The 19,375-nt window shown below is 33.5% G+C and overlaps 1 protein-coding gene across 3 annotated transcripts in view; it reads right to left on the bottom strand.

The window, feature by feature from the left end:
* LOC128993930 (inter-alpha-trypsin inhibitor heavy chain H3-like) overlaps positions 1-18,721 on the bottom strand; it is a 61,241-nt gene extending 42,520 nt beyond the window's left edge. Inside the window, exon 1 of one of the 3 annotated variants that reach the window (XM_054418055.1) lies at positions 18,363-18,721. The gene's annotated coding sequence lies outside the window, so the exon portion shown is untranslated. Of the gene's footprint in view, positions 1-9,718; positions 9,956-18,362 lie in introns of those variants that run through there. The other 2 variants (XM_054418054.1, XM_054418056.1) reach the window with 2 other exon arrangements.
* Between the last annotated feature and the right edge of the window lie 654 nt (positions 18,722-19,375).

The raw sequence follows: 19,375 nt of genomic DNA on the forward strand, positions 1-19,375 counted from the left end.
GATGACGGGAATTCACACCATTACTTAAAATTGAAATAAATGCAACTTTTCTGTTTAAACATGTTGACCGCACTAATAATGTTGAAAACTAAAACAACCCGTGCGACTTTCACAGCCGTATAGGAAGCAAACATGTGGCAAATAAGACCAAGAAATCATAAGAACTAGAGGACCCATGCTGCTCCGCAGCGTTAAAATAAATATAATATCCGAGAAATAATCAAATTTATGATTTTTGATTGAGCAACACAGTATCTGGAGCTTAACTGATTCCAGGGTCAATCCATCTGAAGTGATCCAATGAAGGTTGCTTGACCATTTTGTATTTTCATATTTTTTTTATATGTTATTACCCTTATAATTATGACTTCAAAACAGTTTTTAAAATATTTTTATCTAGTTCCGTTTAGAAGTTGCGGCCATTTTTGTCAGGCCGCGCACGGCGTTTTTGGGCTTTGCAGGCATCAGCGATAAATTAAATATCTTTTTACAGAGTAGAGCTAGAACAATGAGACTTGTACCATTATTTTCAGTGAAGTCCCCTCTATATATAAGGTCCTTTAAACATTTTCTCTAAAACAATCACTAATGCCTTAAAATATTCATCTTATTTTGAAAATACTTTTCAACAAAGTGCTCTTTTTAAAGCCTAATTTTACAAAGAAGGAATAAAGTACCATAGCTAATGATTTTTATCCTGTAAGATATGGTAAAATACTTGCATATGTCAGAATATTAAGTCTGAATTCAGTCTCCTTAACTTTTTATAAGCTACTAAAAATTAAAATTTTCCAATTTTTCAAAAGTTTGACGTGCAATATTTCTGGTGGGGCAAACTGTAAAAATCCAATTTTTACATTTGTGATGTGCCTATATAGTAGGAACATACAGCAAAAATTTCAATGTTGGTATTTGATCCTAAGCCGAGATATACAATTTTGAATTTAAAGGAAATTTCAACTTTTGCGCCAGCTTAATCACCAGATTTAAGTGGTATAGAAAATCTATACACAATATAGTAACAATGCAATAGTAAACTTGTTACATAATTAAAAGCTAGAATATGTACAGAAAAAATTATTAAGAACCAAAGTGGTTATAAATGGAATTAAAATATAAAAACAAAAGCGTTCGGTTCTATCTTAAAGATTTACAGTCAACGGTTCTATGTAACTTAAATGGACGGTATTTTGCGTTTAAGAAGACTCATCCAGAGTGTCAGTGTTATACTTATATTACATTATTAAAACTTTGGCAGATCAAAATTTTGTAAGCTGCGGCCTAAGTGGTGCATTTTGGCTAGACCCTCAGGTACACATTCTGTGCATGTGCTTGTGTACCACCAATATGTAAATTTTATGATTGATGGTGCCACTACAAAGAGTAACTGGAGACTGGAGTTAATAGTATGTGACACTAATTAGTATGACTGACTGTATGGTTATGGGCTTTTTATTACTGTGATCATTTCTCCTCGGTCTGTTGTAACTCACTGCTTAAACTCAATACTATCTGGTTGATCCTTCTAAGAATCCACCAACATTTCAAGTAGAGTTCACAGCCACACCTACCCAGAAGTGTCAAATGCTATTAACTCCAGTTACTGTTTGTAGTTAACATTAAGTTTGGCACCATCATAATTTATTTTACATATTGGTGGTACACACATACACACAGAATGTGTACCTGAGGGTCCAGCCAAAATGCACCACTTAGGCAGCAGCTCACAACATATGGCTGTATGGTGGAAACAGTGTCCAGGAACAGGAACTCTACTTGAAATGTTGGTGGATTCTTAGAAGGATCAACCAGATAGTATTGAGTTTAAGCAGTGAGTTACAACAGACCGAGGAGAAATGATCACAGTAATAAAAAGCCCATAACCATACAGTCAGTCATACTAATTAGTGTCACATACTATTAACTCCAGTCTCCAGTTACTCTTTGTAGTGGCACCATCAATCATAAAATTTACATATTGGTGGTACACAAGCACATGCACAGAATGTGTACCTGAGGGTCTAGCCAAAATGCACCACTTAGGCCGCAGCTTACAAAATTTTGATCTGCCAAAGTTTTAATAATGTAATATAAGTATAACACTGACACTCTGGATGAGTCTTCTTAAACGCAAAATACCGTCCATTTAAGTTACATAGAACCGTTGACTGTAAATCTTTAAGATAGAACCGAACGCTTTTGTTTTTATATTTTAATTCCATTTATAACCACTTTGGTTCTTAATATTTTTTTCTGTACATATTCTAGCTTTTAATTATGTAACAAGTTTACTATTGCATTGTTACTATATTGTGTATAGATTTTCTATACCACTTAAATCTGGTGATTAAGCTGGCGCAAAAGTTGAAATTTCCTTTAAATTCAAAATTGTATATCTCGGCTTAGGATCAAATACCAACATTGAAATTTTTGCTGTATGTTCCTACTATATAGGCACATCACAAATGTAAAAATTGGATTTTTACAGTTTGCCCCACCAGAAATATTGCACGTCAAACTTTTGAAAAATTGGAAAATTTTAATTTTTAGTAGCTTATAAAAAGTTAAGGAGACTGAATTCAGACTTAATATTCTGACATATGCAAGTATTTTACCATATCTTACAGGATAAAAATCATTAGCTATGGTACTTTATTCCTTCTTTGTAAAATTAGGCTTTAAAAAGAGCACTTTGTTGAAAAGTATTTTCAAAATAAGATGAATATTTTAAGGCATTAGTGATTGTTTTAGAGAAAATGTTTAAAGGACCTTATATATAGAGGGGACTTCACTGAAAATAATGGTACAAGTCTCATTGTTCTAGCTCTACTCTGTAAAAAGATATTTAATTTATCGCTGATGCCTGCAAAGCCCAAAAACGCCGTGCGCGGCCTGACAAAAATGGCCGCAACTTCTAAACGGAACTAGATAAAAATATTTTAAAAACTGTTTTGAGGTCATAATTATAAGGGTAATAACATATAAAAAAATTATGAAAATACAAAATGGTCGAGCAACCAAGTATTTTTTTATTGGATCACTTCAGATGGATTGACCCTTCAACCGATCAATAGCTCAATTTAGAGCCAGTAATATACTGATTATTTTGAGTCTAAAACATATGGAAAAACATTAAAAATACTGGAGTTATTGATTTTTATTCAATAGAAAAAACCTTATGAAAAATAATTTTTATGTTGTTTGTTCGCCTTGCCTTTGCTTGAAAATCGTCCGATTTGAATAACTAATAGCTTAAACAAAAGCCGGTATTTCACTGAAGGTTCATAAACTAATATATATAATAGGATTATATAATTATAACTGGTGAAATACATATTAAATTGAAGTAAGAATTATAAAAAAAATCAAATTATGTGTTTTGGTCGAGTAATACAGTAGGTAAATATTTGCCGATACTTGATGTGAAAACTTGGCGTGCATGCCTTTAATTTGAGACCTCAATCTTGAAAATCGGTCGGGTAGAAGAGCCAAATGAACTCGGAAAAGAGAAACCAAATTTAACTCCCATAAGAAATACATGGGGAGAAAATTTTGTTTACGTATATTCTCGTTTTCTGGGTTAGTCTGTTGTTGTAACAAAAACGAAAATGTAGTTCATGCCAAGCAATTAAAGGCAAAAAGTGACTTTTCAGCCCTCGCTCGTTTAAAACTTGAGCTAGTGTTGAAAACTCACTACCGCCTTAGTGATGAAACATACTTTTATCTTCTATTGTCCTTCAGTTAATAAATTTTAATGACTTACACATCAATAAACTACACATTTTAACAGGCCAGTAAAAAACCTCCTCAGCCAAAGGTCTTTCAAGTGTATGATGTAATTTTCACCATTACATTGTTAAACATTTTATGAGTTGTAAAATGTAGGCCTATGCACTCAAAATGACTTGTAAGTTTGAGAAATCTCTATTACTGCTAGTTATATGTTGAGAAAGCGTTGTTACCAGTAGACTAGATTATGGAAACCAAATTATTATTGTTAAAACGCGATACTGATTCTTCTAAAAGGGGTATACTTTTTTTTTTTTTTTTTACAAAAGGAACTTCAATTTTAATCAGACATAACTATTCAAGACCATTTCTAACAATCAATCAAAAGGAAAACACTAATAATTGCAAAATGTAAACAAATAAAACATCTGATGAAATTAATTAACATATAAATAATCATCTAGAGACAGTCATTTTCAAAATACTCCCACCTTTTGAGTCTTAAGTTTCCATTATTTAAAGACTCAAAACACATATTATCATATTAAAAGTTCAGTCTTTTTGGTAACTTAATTTGTTTTCCTCGTTTTCTAAATTTAACTTTATTTACAACTTTTCCATTTGAACTTTCTTTATCTTGCACTTCTTCTACTTCTTTTTTGTTTGAACTTTCTGAGTTCAAAATTGCTATACTTGATGATACAGACTTTTTAAATTCATATCCAAAAGCGTCTTCATCACATTCACAAATCTTATTATTTTCGGATTCCATCTTGACAGTTACAGGATCCTCTATATTAGGAATGTCTACACTACACTTGTCAGAAATAGGTGTTAACAAAGATGTTATAGTCATTACACTTGATCTACATGTCACTCCTTTTACTTTTCCTTTCCCCATTAACACCCAACCAAGTAAGGTTTCCATTGCAACTAAATCATATGTCAAAACATGACGTTTCCCTGTAAACAACTTTCCACCAATATCAGATCCAATCAAAACTTCAATTGGCCCTTCTACAGTGTCAGAAACATTAAAACCAAAAGACTGTAATTCGTTTATCCAAGGGCCCGCTTTGATTTCTGAAATATTATTACATATCACATCTTGATCTAATACCTCAAAGTTGCAATAGTAATTGTTACCCAAATCACTTAACCTTACTTTATGTCGATTGTGTTCAACAGCATTTGTTACTGATCCACCAAACAATGCATGATTAAGGGTTTCCTTTCCAAATGATACATACCCCATTTCTTCTGCAGTTTTCTTCAAAATGTAGGACCTTTGAGAACCAGAGTCAAAAATGACACGTGCTGCTCGTTCTTTATTACTTCCTCTAATATTCACACGTACAGTTTGTAAAAATACTTCAGAGTGTGCATTATTAGCTAAATTACTTTCACAACGTACTAAAGTGTTATCATTAACATAATTTACATTAGATTTATCTTGAGACTTGTTACACATTACTGTTGCATGTCGACCATTGCAAAGAGAACAGTTTAGTCGAACATGACACTTCTTACTAACATGGCCATACTTTGTGCAACGATAACAACATCTGTTACTTGACAATAGGTTTACCGTTTCTAAATGTGTCAGATTACTACAACTCTTACAATTTTCTGTCAAATGTTTTTCACCACAAAAAATACATTTCATAGGGGGTTTACCAACCTTTTGGTTGACAAGTCCGGCTGCAATTGGTATTGATTCCATTTTGTCTCTTAAGAATGGTTTGGATGACTTACCCAATTGTCTCTTCGAGTCCCCAAAACCTGAGGTAGCAAGTGAAATTCTTTCCTCATTTGTCACTTCAATTCGCAGAAACTTCAAAAGCGCATCGAGTCTATTCTTCAAATCAGCTTCTGGATCAAAGTCGGGATGACGTTGCCACGCCCTTAAAAGATCCTCTGGCAAACACGACTCAACTAATGGGTAAAGAATAGCCGCACATTTATCAGTAGTTACTCCTAATGTGTCAAGAGCTCTGATTTGACATTCTAATTTGTCAAATAAAGTCGAAATCACTACCTTTTGTCTCAAGTTATTGAGTAGCAGCTTTAAAAGTTCTCGAACATAGACTTCTATCAAAAGATCATCCCTTCCAAAACGACTTTTTAAACTCTGAATAGCATCTCTATAATTCTCTGATGTAGCAGGATAGCTATCTACAATTTGTCTCGCTTTAGAATTTGGAATAGTGGCCTGAACTAAATAGTGGAACTTATCAACATCATCAATAGAGGGATCTTCATCTATCCTCTTAAAAATTCCCCAAAAAGGAAGCCATTCTTTAAGATTCCCACTAAATTGTACTAGTTCAATCTTGGGAAGTCTAAGCTTAGTCTTTAGATTTGATCTTCCACTCTTAGCTGAATTACTACTGACCAAATCGTAATCTCTAGAATCATTCAACTTACTTTGTACCAAAACATTTACTTGATTGTAGGTTTCCAAATAACTATAAGCTTTAGACACTTCTTCTTCAAGAATTGCTTCACTTTCCTCAAATTGAAATAAATGGTCAGATATCTTTGTGTCTAAATTCTTTAACTCTTCATAAATCATACTTACAGTTTGAAGCCTACCTTTTAATTCATCTAAGTGAACCGTTTCCTGTGTAAGTTCATCCTTTAAATGGTTCACTAGTCTTGAAAAGTTTGCCCTAACAACAGTTCTATGTTTCTTGTTCTTATTAAATTCTCTAACATCAGTTTCACTCATCATACTATCCTGTCACGGTCGCCAAATGTTAAAACGCGATACTGATTCTTCTAAAAGGGGTATACTTTTTTTTTTTTTTTTTTTTTTTTTACAAAAGGAACTTCAATTTTAATCAGACATAACTATTCAAGACCATTTCTAACAATCAATCAAAAGGAAAACACTAATAATTGCAAAATGTAAACAAATAAAACATCTGATGAAATTAATTAACATATAAATAATCATCTAGAGACAGTCATTTTCAAAAATTATATCTTGTAAAAGTGTGTGCCTCCCCTGAAAAACTTTAAAAAATCTTGTAGTACTAACTATACAGGGTGTTCTAAAAGGGAAGGGACATAATCCACATAGTGATTCCTTGGGGTTAAAATAAAGAGAAAATCAAGAATACCTACAAGTTTTCCAAAATCCCTTCGTTAACCAGATATCTGCCATTTTGTATTTTTTACATAATAATTTTTATTTTTGAATTGTTCCAACCGATCTTTATGAAGCATGTATGTTAGGATATAAGCAACCCGTATTATAAACAAATATTATCTTGGCCCAATTCATAAATAAATGTGTTACGACAAAAAATACGTTTAAAAAAGGACCGAGTGCACAAAATGACTCTGCCACTACAGAAATTTCTAGTGCGCCAGAACTAGGGTTGTTTTAAATTTTAAAATCGCCGCCATTTTGGGATTTCAATTTGGACCAAAATATATTTTTTCTCACATCGGTCGCTTCTACCTTAACATACACATCAAGTTTCATAAAGATTGGTTAAAAAAAGGAGAAGATAAAAATGTTTATAACGGATCTGCTTAAGAAAGTGATTTTGGAAAAACTATTATTCTTAATTTTCTCTTTATATTTATGCCATTTTTGCCAGTTTTATTTTGATAATGCTCATTACACACTTAATTGTTGTTATTCTTGATGTTATTTATAAAATTAGTATCGATTTCCTATGTTTGTTCTAATTAACTGTTTTTCTAAGTATTGTTCTAAATATAGGCCTAGTATATTTTTATTCTTTTTTTTATAAAGGCGTTACCATGGAAAAAATTAATAAAATTGAAAAGTCTGTGCAACCGCGGTAGATGTTCACGATTTCACCGTGACCACGTAAGCACTTATGTTCGTGATTGCAGAAAGCGTCAGCAAAGATACGCGATCAGAAATTTCGTCGGCGTCGCGATTGCGGGGACGACAACGATGTCTCTGCGACCACGGAAGATCTTCTCTGATTGACCGTGGCGATATTACCGCGATCGCGGGTAAGGCATAACGTCGCGGTCGCCGCTATCACAGGAGACGATGACAATGACATTAAACCGCTGCAACATTTTAGTGCATGAAAAACTCTATTGTTCACGGAGACACATCTAACTCCGTCAACAGAAAAAGGTTTGAATCATGAAAATTCACCCTAGAACACCCTTATTAAATTACTTCATTTAAAATGCTTTCCTTATTATATATAGAGGCTAAGGAATGTAGTATTGCCTCATTCATGATTGTGCTGTTTTAGGATTAAATAGTTATGTAGCTATAATCAGAAGTTATATATTTCTGTATAAGTATTGTTGAAAATTATGTTTTTTTCACTTAGGCTACGGCCACACGGGCGTTTTTTCACGCGGTAAAATGTAGCTTATTTTCACGCTGCTTGAATTCCCGCTGTTGTATTCCACACGTGCGTTTTTTTTTTACGCAGTAAAATGTAGCTTATCCTCACGCTAGTTGAAGTCCAGGAACGGGAAAATGCACTCGGAACCCGCAGTTGATTGACGAATTCACGTAATTATGTTGTACTAGTGGTCGTCCTGTGGTCGAAACTCGACCAAAAATAATTAATGTACAGACTTCTCTATTTTCTCCCCACACTGTAAATAAAACATGTGATTGGGATTTCTTCCATTTGTTTTGATTTTCTGTTTACCTTTTGTTGTTATTTCGTCACCATCATGGCAACCCAGTTGGTCCATGTTAATTTTTTGAAGTTTTCAAATTCGTTTTTTGTGCTTATTTTTTAGCCTATTTTAATTTATAAAGGGATTCTGCACATCTACAGGCAAATATCTTTCTAACAGTATGCGTAGATTTCCCCTGCGATGCACACGAGCTGAGAAAAAAGGTTTTAAAGAAACATGCTTGCCTATTAATATATAGATAGATAGATATCTTCCTAATGACCGAAATATTAATATAAATATTATATAAATTATATTTATAATTATATAAATACCTTGTTTCTGACTAGTGAACAAGAAATATGAATGGTATATTTATGTTGGTACATTAACATTTTTTTTAAAATTTTGTTAACCTTTCATTTAATTATTTACATTTAGTATAAAAAATAAATATAATATATTAATTTCTATATGAAAACAATACTAAAATTATTTTATTTTAACATTTAGTTTAAAAAAAAAAATTAATAATACAAATATTTTTATGACAAGATGTTTATCAGATCTTTGTATATTCTACTACATAAATGCCACTTAACATCTTTTAGTCCAACCAAACGCCTTTCCTTTTAGTAACAAAAATTATTAAGTGGTCCAGTAAGGTCGACCTATGTTTAAGATCCTACTGTGTAATTGGCTAGACCCAAAAATATTTTACGCTATATCCTAGAAAAAATGAGATACATTTATCTTTATTTTTCTTGCTAGAACGACTTGATCAAAGCTGCGTGTTGCTCTCGCCCGTGTGGCCAGGGACAGAGCGTGAAAACAAGCTTCAAAAATGCACCCCAGTCCATTCTTCTGCGGGCCCGCGGCGGGTGATTTTGCAGACGCGCCTTATCTGCGTGAAAACACACTCCGTGTGGCATACCTCATTACATTTAATGCTGCCCATATTTCTCATTCTCGCGTTTTTTCACGCTGCGTTCTTGCGTGAAAAAACACCCGTGTGACCGTAGCCTTTTAATTTACGTGTTTCAAACACTAGGCCTATCAATAATAGCGCTTGTATTTTTATTCTAAAAAGACAATACAAAAAGTACCGTACCAGTAAAGCTATTCATGAAATATTTGAAGGATTTAAATTGCCTAACATAAAAGATGCAAACTTGCATGTCCGTTCCTGCCAATAATTCATATGGATTCCTTATAACTCATAAGTAATATTAACATCATGTCTATAAAATTTAAAACCATAGATATTATTAGTTTCCAACTGAAAATGTGTAAGTAGCAAAAAGCTAGTTAAAGAATTAACGAAAGTTTATTATTAATGATTAAGTAAACTTACTTGGGAGTACTAGTTTACGCTTTTCTTCAACCTAACCTTACACAGCCTACACGGAACGAAGACAAGCCAAGACTGAAGACTGACTAGAAGTGACTGTCGATTGTTAGTTAAGACGTGAGACTAACCTCACTCACTGTTCCCTAAACCCAACCGGTTGTAAACAAATAAGTAACCGGTTACTGTGACTGAAAGACTGAACCTCACTCAACTGATTGCTGTTGTTGACCGCTGACCGTCCAGCTGTTATTTGTTATTTCTTCTCTTTGCACAACCAATCCCTGCCCATGACGTCACTTGCTTGCTTTGGCAAAGTTCCAAGAATAAACACGCTCGTTACTAGGATAGAGGAAATCTCGCTCGTTTTTAAGATTGTTGCTACCCGGAAATAGTCACAGCTAAATATTTAGAGATAAGCAGTTTGGGTGCATGGGTTTACCCGGTTTCTTCAACATGGGTTTTCCATTGTCCTGGGAACCAGTTTTTTTGCTGGGAAATTAGTTAAATTGTCGATGATTACTAAAGTACCGTAGAACTAGTAGTTGATGCATGATAAAAATCTACGTGATTTCAGTTGCACATGACTTTGCATGGTCTTGTATTATGTTTACTATAATACTATATATATTATATTGAAAGTATATTCTTTACTGTATAACCTTCTTCCTCCCGTCCTTTATTTTCCATTAATATTTTATGTATATGCATTGCTTGTTCCTCATCAGTCATCAAGATCTATAACATTTAAGATCTAAGAGTCTATACAAACAATATTTTTATGACCAATAGAATTAAAACTTATGAACGCTTAGTTAATTTTATGTTAAATAGTACCTATTTGGTCACTTATTATGATTTTTCAAATTTGTTAAAGGAATATTATAGTCATGTAATCAATTGCTAATAAAAGTGTAATTATTCCACTTCAACATCTTCTCTATGAGACTACTCTAATTCTGCATATGTACTTTTGAATGATTTTTTTTATTATTAAGCCCCTTAGAGCCAACCATTTAATTTTTTTTAGTTAATATATAATTTCCATCAAATCTATTTTCCTCAATGTTTAAAAAGTGACTAAAAATCTCTACCTTCACATAAAGTGTGACATACAGAGAACATAGCCTACATAAAAAGTGATGTCTTGTATTTCAAACCACACAGACCAATCTGAGTCCCAATATTTTCAAAATTCATTACATTTGCCCTAAATAACAATCACACGAGTGTTGTTCTATTAACAGCATTCCTTGTGACAAGTGTTTGGAATAGAACATGAGTCTACTACTATTTTAGTTGCAAATACTCCTGTCTCAGCAAACCTGCATACTAAGTGAATTTACATTCGCCTGATTTAATTTTCAATTAGGTTAAATCCATTTCAATAACAATATGTTTAACAAGTACGTGGTTTGCTGCTACTAGGAGGATAATAAAGTGTGTTTTTAGAAAATATTAATAGCTTAGTATAAAATAAATTTGCCAAGTTTCATTAATATATATCCATAAACTACACCAGTTTACTTATAATCCATAAGAGCAACATGGCAATTTTGAAATTTAGTATTTTTAAATTTTCTCAGTAACCAATAACCGTTCAAGAACACTTCAATTTACTAAATTATTTGTTTTTTAAGCTCTCCAAAATATTTTAGAGAGAAATTGGAAAATGTTATGTTTTGACAAATTTTATGTTTTGAAGGTCAAAATTAAAAAAAAAATTAAACCAATTTTTACCCCATAAACCCCGTTCCCATGATCCCAGCACGCTGGTTTGTGAACTCGTTCGAATAATGTAGGTTTACACGTTTGTACCAAACACTATCGAAATCGGATAATTCTTGCTTGAGTTATCTTGCTAATATATATTATTTTGTTCACATTTATACCAATAAGGGAAACGTTAATAAGTAAATTAACAAGAAATATGAAATGTGTTTGTAAATAATCTATATACTTATTTAATACGCAAGCAGGTTTTTTGTGACAATTACTCCTTTGAAACTACTGAACCGATTGACATGTTTTTGGTGTCATTGGAAAGAGCGTTACGTGAAGTTGTGCAGGAAGTTTTCTTTTTAGGGAAATAATTAGAGAGTGAGGCCCTAGGGTCCTTTAAAATTTCGTATTCCTCCATAAGATTAAAATGGGAAACAAAAATTGTTATGAAACTCCAGCTGCTGTCAGAAATTAAAAGTGAGAAGAAGAACATATGTTAATTCCAAACAGCCAATAAGTTTGATAATTTAACAGTTTGCTACAAACATTTACTGACTTGGTTGAAATGAAATATTTACTAATTTAATTTGGGTTGGGGTAAATATTACAATGGAAAAAGTGAGAGAGCCTGGATAATTTGATATACTAAAAAGAACACTGATTATATCGATCTGTTATGTACATCTTGTGTATTTCCATAATCTTTGAGTAGAGTCTCTTAAAGTCATCAGAAATTATGACTGTTATTCGTTTAAAAATAACGCCTTTAATACTTAGCAATTGCTCGAATTCGAGCAACATGTACACTAGTATAATTAAATAGGTTTAGTACTTTTGACTGCTTGATCATTGCAAGAATGGCCAAAACACATATGTTAGTGATAAAAAATCAAATGTTTTCAGGTTACTTGGGTATTTTAATTTAGCCCACTTATTAATATATACTAGAGGTCTTCCAGTGGTTGAAAAATCTAAAAAAAGTAATGTACAGGCTTCTCTATTTTTACCCCATGCTGTAAATAAAACATGTAATTGGACAACCGAATTCCATTTGTTTTCATTTTCTTTTAATATTTCGTTGTTATTTCATCACCAGCATGGCAACTCATATGGCCCATGTAATTTTTTTTTAATTTCAAATTTTTATTTAGTGCTTATTTTTGAGCCTATTTTAATTTTTAAAGGGATCTTCACATTTCTTTCTAACATTATGCGTAGATTTACCCTGCGATCCATACAAGCTGAGAAAACCCTAGTCCTAGTGAAAAAACAATAGAAAATCATTAGACATTTAAATGATATCACTACATATTGTATTGATATCATTAGAAACATAGTGATATCAATAGATGTCTAATCATATCAAGTGGTATCATTAGAGAATCTAGTGACATTAATCACTAGACATCAGTGAACTTGAAGTGATGTCCGATGATCTCTGTTCCTCTAGTGACTTTAGTATTGATATCATTAGGTGATTCAATGATATCACCTACGTTTAAACGTAACGTTTAAAAACGTTTAACGTAAAAACATTTAAAAGTTTTTCAATAAATATGCTTGCCTATTATTAGGATATATATATATATATATGAATTTGAATGGAATTTGAATTACAGTGTTTTTGGCCAATGGAGACATCAAAACGAAAAAGTAAATCGGTCCCGGATCCAGGTTTTACTATGAGAGCTACGGTAGGCCTAATAGCTTATTCCATATGGGAAATTCGCTAATACAAGTTTTGGATTCAAAGGAGCTACAGTACAGAATATTCTATAGCCTCTGGCGTTAATTATCTGAAAATTGTTATTGTCTGCTTGATATCTTAGTTCAAGTGGCTGATAGCCTTTTACTCTTAAACTGAGTTTTTTTTTGTATATTTTTTTGTAATATCACTGTAATCTATATATAGCCTATTATAATTTTTAAAGTGTTTTTTTTTTTTGTCTGTAGACTGAAACTTTTTTCTTCACCAATTTAAATGATGTGTCATTTGAAAGCTTAATGTTTATTTACGTTGTTCGATCAGCTGAAACATGCGAATTAAATTAATCAAAACAAACAAATAATTATTTCTCAGATCTGAGTGTTCTGTTTTTAGTTCATCAGTGGTAATGAATACAAACCCTTTGAGAAAAATGAAAAATGCTTATGGAGAATAGTCAGACTGGAATTTTGCTGCCGAAATGAGCTTTGCGCGGCCGCCGCACTACTCTATCTCTCTCGACTCCTCTCTCTCACTTGGCCTTGCACTCGCGATAGCCTACTTAGCGGCTGCCGCGGGAGCTAAGTATAGAAAATTCATATATTTCCAGACTGATTTTTTTACAACGACATTGCACTTCTTTAAGGGTTTGTACTCATTGTCAATGGTGACCAACATACTTAGTCTGTGCTTTCTACGATAAATAACTCCGTAGATGAAGTTCTCACTTGAAGGCATCTCACTTCATTCTACGCTCAACCTTCACTTACATTTAAAATACTTGGGAAAAAATTATAAAAAATAAAATAAATAAAAAATGAATTTGTGAAACGAATGTTCTGAGGCCTTGTCATCTCATGCTTTGACGACGATCAATGGCCCACTCGATCACCTGTTCTTGCGATGATCAACCTATCTCCTATCCTCTATCACTCCATCTCCTATTCTTTCAGAATGTGACTTTTTTCAAAAATCAACAGATGTTCAAATCATTTGTTTTAATCAATTAATTAACTTTTTTTTATAAAACAAAAACTAGACTATAAAAAGATTGGTGGTATTTATTTTTAAATTTATTGAAACCAATATTTCCAGTTCTTTATGAATACAGGGTGGGGCAGGGAAGTATCCCTAATTTCAAAGGTAAATTAAAAGACAACCAAAAATGTTAGAGCCAAACTTTTTATTGAGATTAAAAGGTTACATCTGGGAGTTTATTTTAATATAACTTTACTTGGTTTTAAACAGCATATCCTACAAGTTGTGTCCCTAATCTTAAATGCATTACTGTATTCTGGTTCTGGAGTTCATTATAACTTTGTGAAGCATTTGTTGTGGAAAGAGGCAACATTCAAAGTGAATTGCATCCTTCAAGGCATCTAGGGTCTTCCCTTGAACTACCCTAGGCTTAGCATCACTCCAATAGAGCACATTCTGCTTATTTACCCGCTCCAGGAATATGGAAGTGTGCCTCGTCACTAAACAAAACCCGAGCAGCATGAGGTAGTCCCGCAATTAAGATTTCACATGCCTGCATTCGTTGTTGCCAGTCCCTTTGTGTGAGTTCATGAGCAACTACCCTCTTGTATAGATGGAGGTGTAAGTCCTCATGGAGAATACGAGACACAGTACGATTAGACAACGCCAGCGCGGATGCATGCTTACAAGGAGAACTTTGAGGAGACTGCAAAATCGATCTTGTACCGATTTTGTTGCAAAAGGCAACAAATCAATACAAGTTAACGCGAAGAACAGTCAGCTGTTCTGAACAATAGATCAGTATAGACCAGAATGCACCACGCACTAAAGGAGTAGAGGGGATAAGGTCTAGTCGGATGGTCATTTGCTTCCAGCAGTTCAGTTCCTCTCCAAATCTCAACGTAACTAGTTCGGTAAAACTTTCGTTTGTGCAAATTTAATTCATCTCGCGGCGTTTGGTCGGGCAATCTCAAATTTCCTTAAAGTCGTTCAGCCTATATCCCTAAGGGATATAATTGCCTCGCGATCGGAAATTAGAATTTGTGTTGTTGTCAAAAAGTGCAAAAGTTCGTTACCGGCCAAACGCGGTCCGCCATTTGAAAATTTCTCAAACGTTCACACGAGTTTCAATTGATCGCGTCTTGTAGAATACCGACTTGTTACATTTCCTCATCCTGATCCCTTTGTTTGTGTTATATTTGTGGACGTCCAAACTGTAAGTAATTTGTGTTATTTATTTGTTATATATTTAAATTTCAGTGAGTCGCATACTTTGTAAATTTTCCTGTCTTGTTTTGTTAATTCATGTAGAATAAGCACATGTTCCCCGGTTCGATCCCAATTCGCTGATTTTCATATCCATTCATATTTTAACAATCCTCTTTATTTATTAGACTGTGGTAATTCAATAGCATTAAGAATAAATAGATGAAAATGTTTTTATAGGGTAATTCAGAGTTGCTTTGTAATATTTTTATATAGTATTTGAATTTTGCACAGAGTCATTATTAAAGGTACAATTCGTCAAAGAGTGTCACAATCAGTATTTAAATTTGGGGGAATCAATTAATATCAAAGGAGGGATTAGGTAGCTGGTTCGGCTGAATCCGGAAGTGTTATCGGAGGCTGTGCCAGTTTGCATATAGATGAACCGCCAAAGTGCCAAATTAGCCATAAAACAATAAGAGACGTTCCAGTAAATATTATTACGATTAAACGCAATACTGTTTAATCAGTTGACCTTCGAGAATCGACCTTCATATTTACATCGTTGGCCAACGAACAGGACTTGCTTGGCACTGGTCATCTCAAATTAAATTAAAAAACCACTCCTCCGTTGACACCTTCGAGATCGGTGTGAAACCGCGCCAAATATTCCCCTTTGATAAATCCATTCAACGTTCTCAAACAAAACAATTCAGTCTGATTGTATCACTCACGGTCATATTTTATATTACATCACACAATCAGAAATTGTCAAACCGAAATCATTGTAAATCTTAAATACTGCTTAATAAATCAAATTGTTACTCACTCTTTAGTTCTCAATAACCTTGGTAATTCAGTATATGCAATAGTATCTAATTGGTAAACAAAAGGTAATTCAGTAAATCATAAGCCACTACAAAAGATTCACCTTTTAAGTGCAACACTAAACACTAGTGTAGTAGTGAGCAAGTAAATTAAGTGTAGAATTAAGACTGGTAAATTGTTCTCATTAAAGGTATTACATTTTGGAAGAACCATAACAGTACCAAGGGCGTCCCCCAAGGACCTTTGGGGAATATTTATATTTTGCAGGGCCCACACATATTTTTTATAACATCAAGCTTCCACTGCCAAAAGCTCTGTCTGATATTTTTATTTTCTAGAGTTCTTCCAACCTAGGGGCAACCAACATTTGTAAAGAATTCATTAGAGAGCATTGCAAGGAGTAAATATATTTAAATACAATATTTAAATATAAAAGTAGTAGAAAGGGGAAACCCTTTTCCTTTTTTTTTATTTTTCTTTACAATCTTCTGACAAGGTCAATGTTTTCAAGACTCCGGACCGTTCTTTGAGCTCCAAATATCCTTTGCAATACACCACCACATACACGAAAGTAATTCACCCACACCAAATAAATTGTAACAGCTTTGCGATAGGCCACCCGATAACCCGACAGCCAATGGTAGCTGCACAGCAACAATAGACAGATTTTTGAAAAAATACATCTCGAGTGCAAAAGCACATTGGTCACTCGAACAAGCCATATCTACTACTGATAGTGATATTTTTAGAAATTCCCAAAACAAAAGCTTCATTTGAGCCTAACCCCATTCCTCCAGCACACCCCCACTACTCACAGTACCATCTTAAAAGTAGGTATATTTCCCTGCCCCACCCTACAAATTTAGACTCTAGACTCTACAACCTGCTGCTTGACCGATCGGTGATAATTATTGGCCATTTTTACATGTTTTGGGTTTTGAAAAAAGAGACTCAGTTTTTTTTTAAATGGATGTTTTAGCAAGAACAAAATGAAGATGACGCCGTCCGCCTGAAGATGATCCCGTGAGGATCGAAACCAGTCGCATTTCATGGTCACTAGAATCACTCGAAAGCAGGTAATTTCAGTACCCGTATTGGTCAGTGATTCGGAGGCTTATCTCAAACAAAATGAGAATACAATTTGTTTAGCCTAATATTAAAATAGATGTTATATGTAAGATTTGACTGAAACAATATCAATCGCTTTCGAATTCAATATCAATAAGAAAAGTGCTGCACGTTAAGAAAGTTTACTAGGTTTAACATAAAAGTAAACAAATAAAAATATACAGGAAAACAATAAAACAAAAAAAAAATGTTTAAACTCAGTTGGAATAGACCACAAATCAAATTGTTTTAAATAATACTTTAAGTTCAGTTTATATAAAATACCATTTAGGCTATATGTTAGGTTAGATAGTATTTTAGGGTTCTCCATTGTAAATTGTATTTTGCTTTACAGCTCGGTGTCAATTCAAAATTTTCAAAATTATTTTCAATGGTAACAATTAATTACAACTCAAGATATTTTATTTACAAAACCACCTTAACAATAAATGTGTTCTAAGACACTTTGCATTGAAAGGTGATTGCGGGCAAAAGCGTGTGGGAAAAATGTTTTAGTTTAAAAACAAATCATTACCTATTTATTTATGAAGGTGATTTACGTGAAGTAAATCAAGAGTTTTAACGTTGACAAAATTTTGAAGTTGTCAATTACATAGAAGGCCTAGGGTCCGACGCCTTGATAGTGCAAGTCAGTCACAAAACATTCTAACGTCTATGATATGTTTTTAAACACATAATTTTATTGTTGTCACATAATAACTGTAGACAAAATGTTATGTGCAATTCTTATTCAAAGTGGCATGTTTGATAGACTCGATAACATTGTGCCTGGCGCATCATTTTCCTCTAATTTAAATAAGTCGGCCTACCTACAGTATTTGCCACAACTTTGCTCACAAGCTGCAGGTACTATTCAACAGGTTGACTTTATAAAATACATATAATTACATAAGTAGGCCTATTTTTATAAATGATTAGCGTTTAATTGATTGGTTACAGAGTTTTTATAGACATTTTACATGTATTCAGTTGTTGTGATGTCTTTTTTTAATTACTTACTACATACAGCATTCTCTTCACATCAACAATAAAATATTTTCAAGGTTAGGCTGTGTCAAAAAAATCAATAAAGTGTTTACTTACCATCCCAGCTAATTAGTGGTTGGTTCGATATGACCACTTTGTCCAGCTCCAATCAGCAGCCACAGTTACAATTGGGTTCATCTGATGAAAGATAGTTGTCCATTGTCCCTGGCAAATTGTACTTAACTTCGGTCACTGCAGCTTTAATTTCCTCCAGTAAAGTTTCTTCTCAACTGTCTGCAACTTTATCATGAGTTTTTGCTGTACTTGTTTAACGACATGATGGTAGCTCCAACTCTTCCATTTGGGAGTGGCTAATTCCCACAGCCATAGAACCAGCGATGCTGCCTGTGTTCACACCCTTTGTTTCTGGATTCGTATCTTAGAATGTAGGTAGGCCCTAGAGCTTTTCGCTGCACAAGTTACACTTCAATGTTATTGTGAATTGAAGTCCACTGATCTATCACTTTTAATGTAGCAGTACTTATTGTATATTCAGTTGAGGTATTTGAAAAATCAACCAGTGAGGGTGGTTCATTCTCACTGCTGTAGTAGGAGTAGTGGTTCAAGTGATCGGCGTAGGCCTATCTCATCCTCTTCCAAATCCATGTCTAATCTTCTACGAGAGGTTTTATTCTGAGCTGTGTTGGCTGGCTGTGGAGTGCTGCTGCATACACTGGAAAATAAGATCAAGTTTGCGATAGAACCAACAATGTTTTGGACACTGGACACTGGTTGTTTAAAAATAAGTCCAGATAAAAAATTGTAGTAAACAAATGTTTCTTTCTCGCAATATGTAAAAAACCTTGGGTGCTTATAACACCCGGTTCACAGAACGACCTAGCTGACTAGGTCTGACTAAAGCCGGGTTTACACTATGTAGCAAAAACTGCTAGGGATAACTTTTGCTATATAACATTGTTATATAACTTTTGCTATATAACATTGCTATATAACTTTTACTATACAAAAAAGTTACAGACAATTTTGTGATTCCGGTGCCCGTGCTATATGTTATATGTAGCACAACCTCATTTACATTCTGTATCGAAAATGTCGAGCCGAAGAGACAT

Source organism: Macrosteles quadrilineatus, unplaced genomic scaffold (genome assembly GCF_028750875.1).
Source record: "Macrosteles quadrilineatus isolate MER2022 unplaced genomic scaffold, UCM_ALF_1.0 Scaffold_5__1_contigs__length_97177068, whole genome shotgun sequence".
NCBI classification, from domain to species: domain Eukaryota; kingdom Metazoa; phylum Arthropoda; class Insecta; order Hemiptera; family Cicadellidae; genus Macrosteles; species Macrosteles quadrilineatus.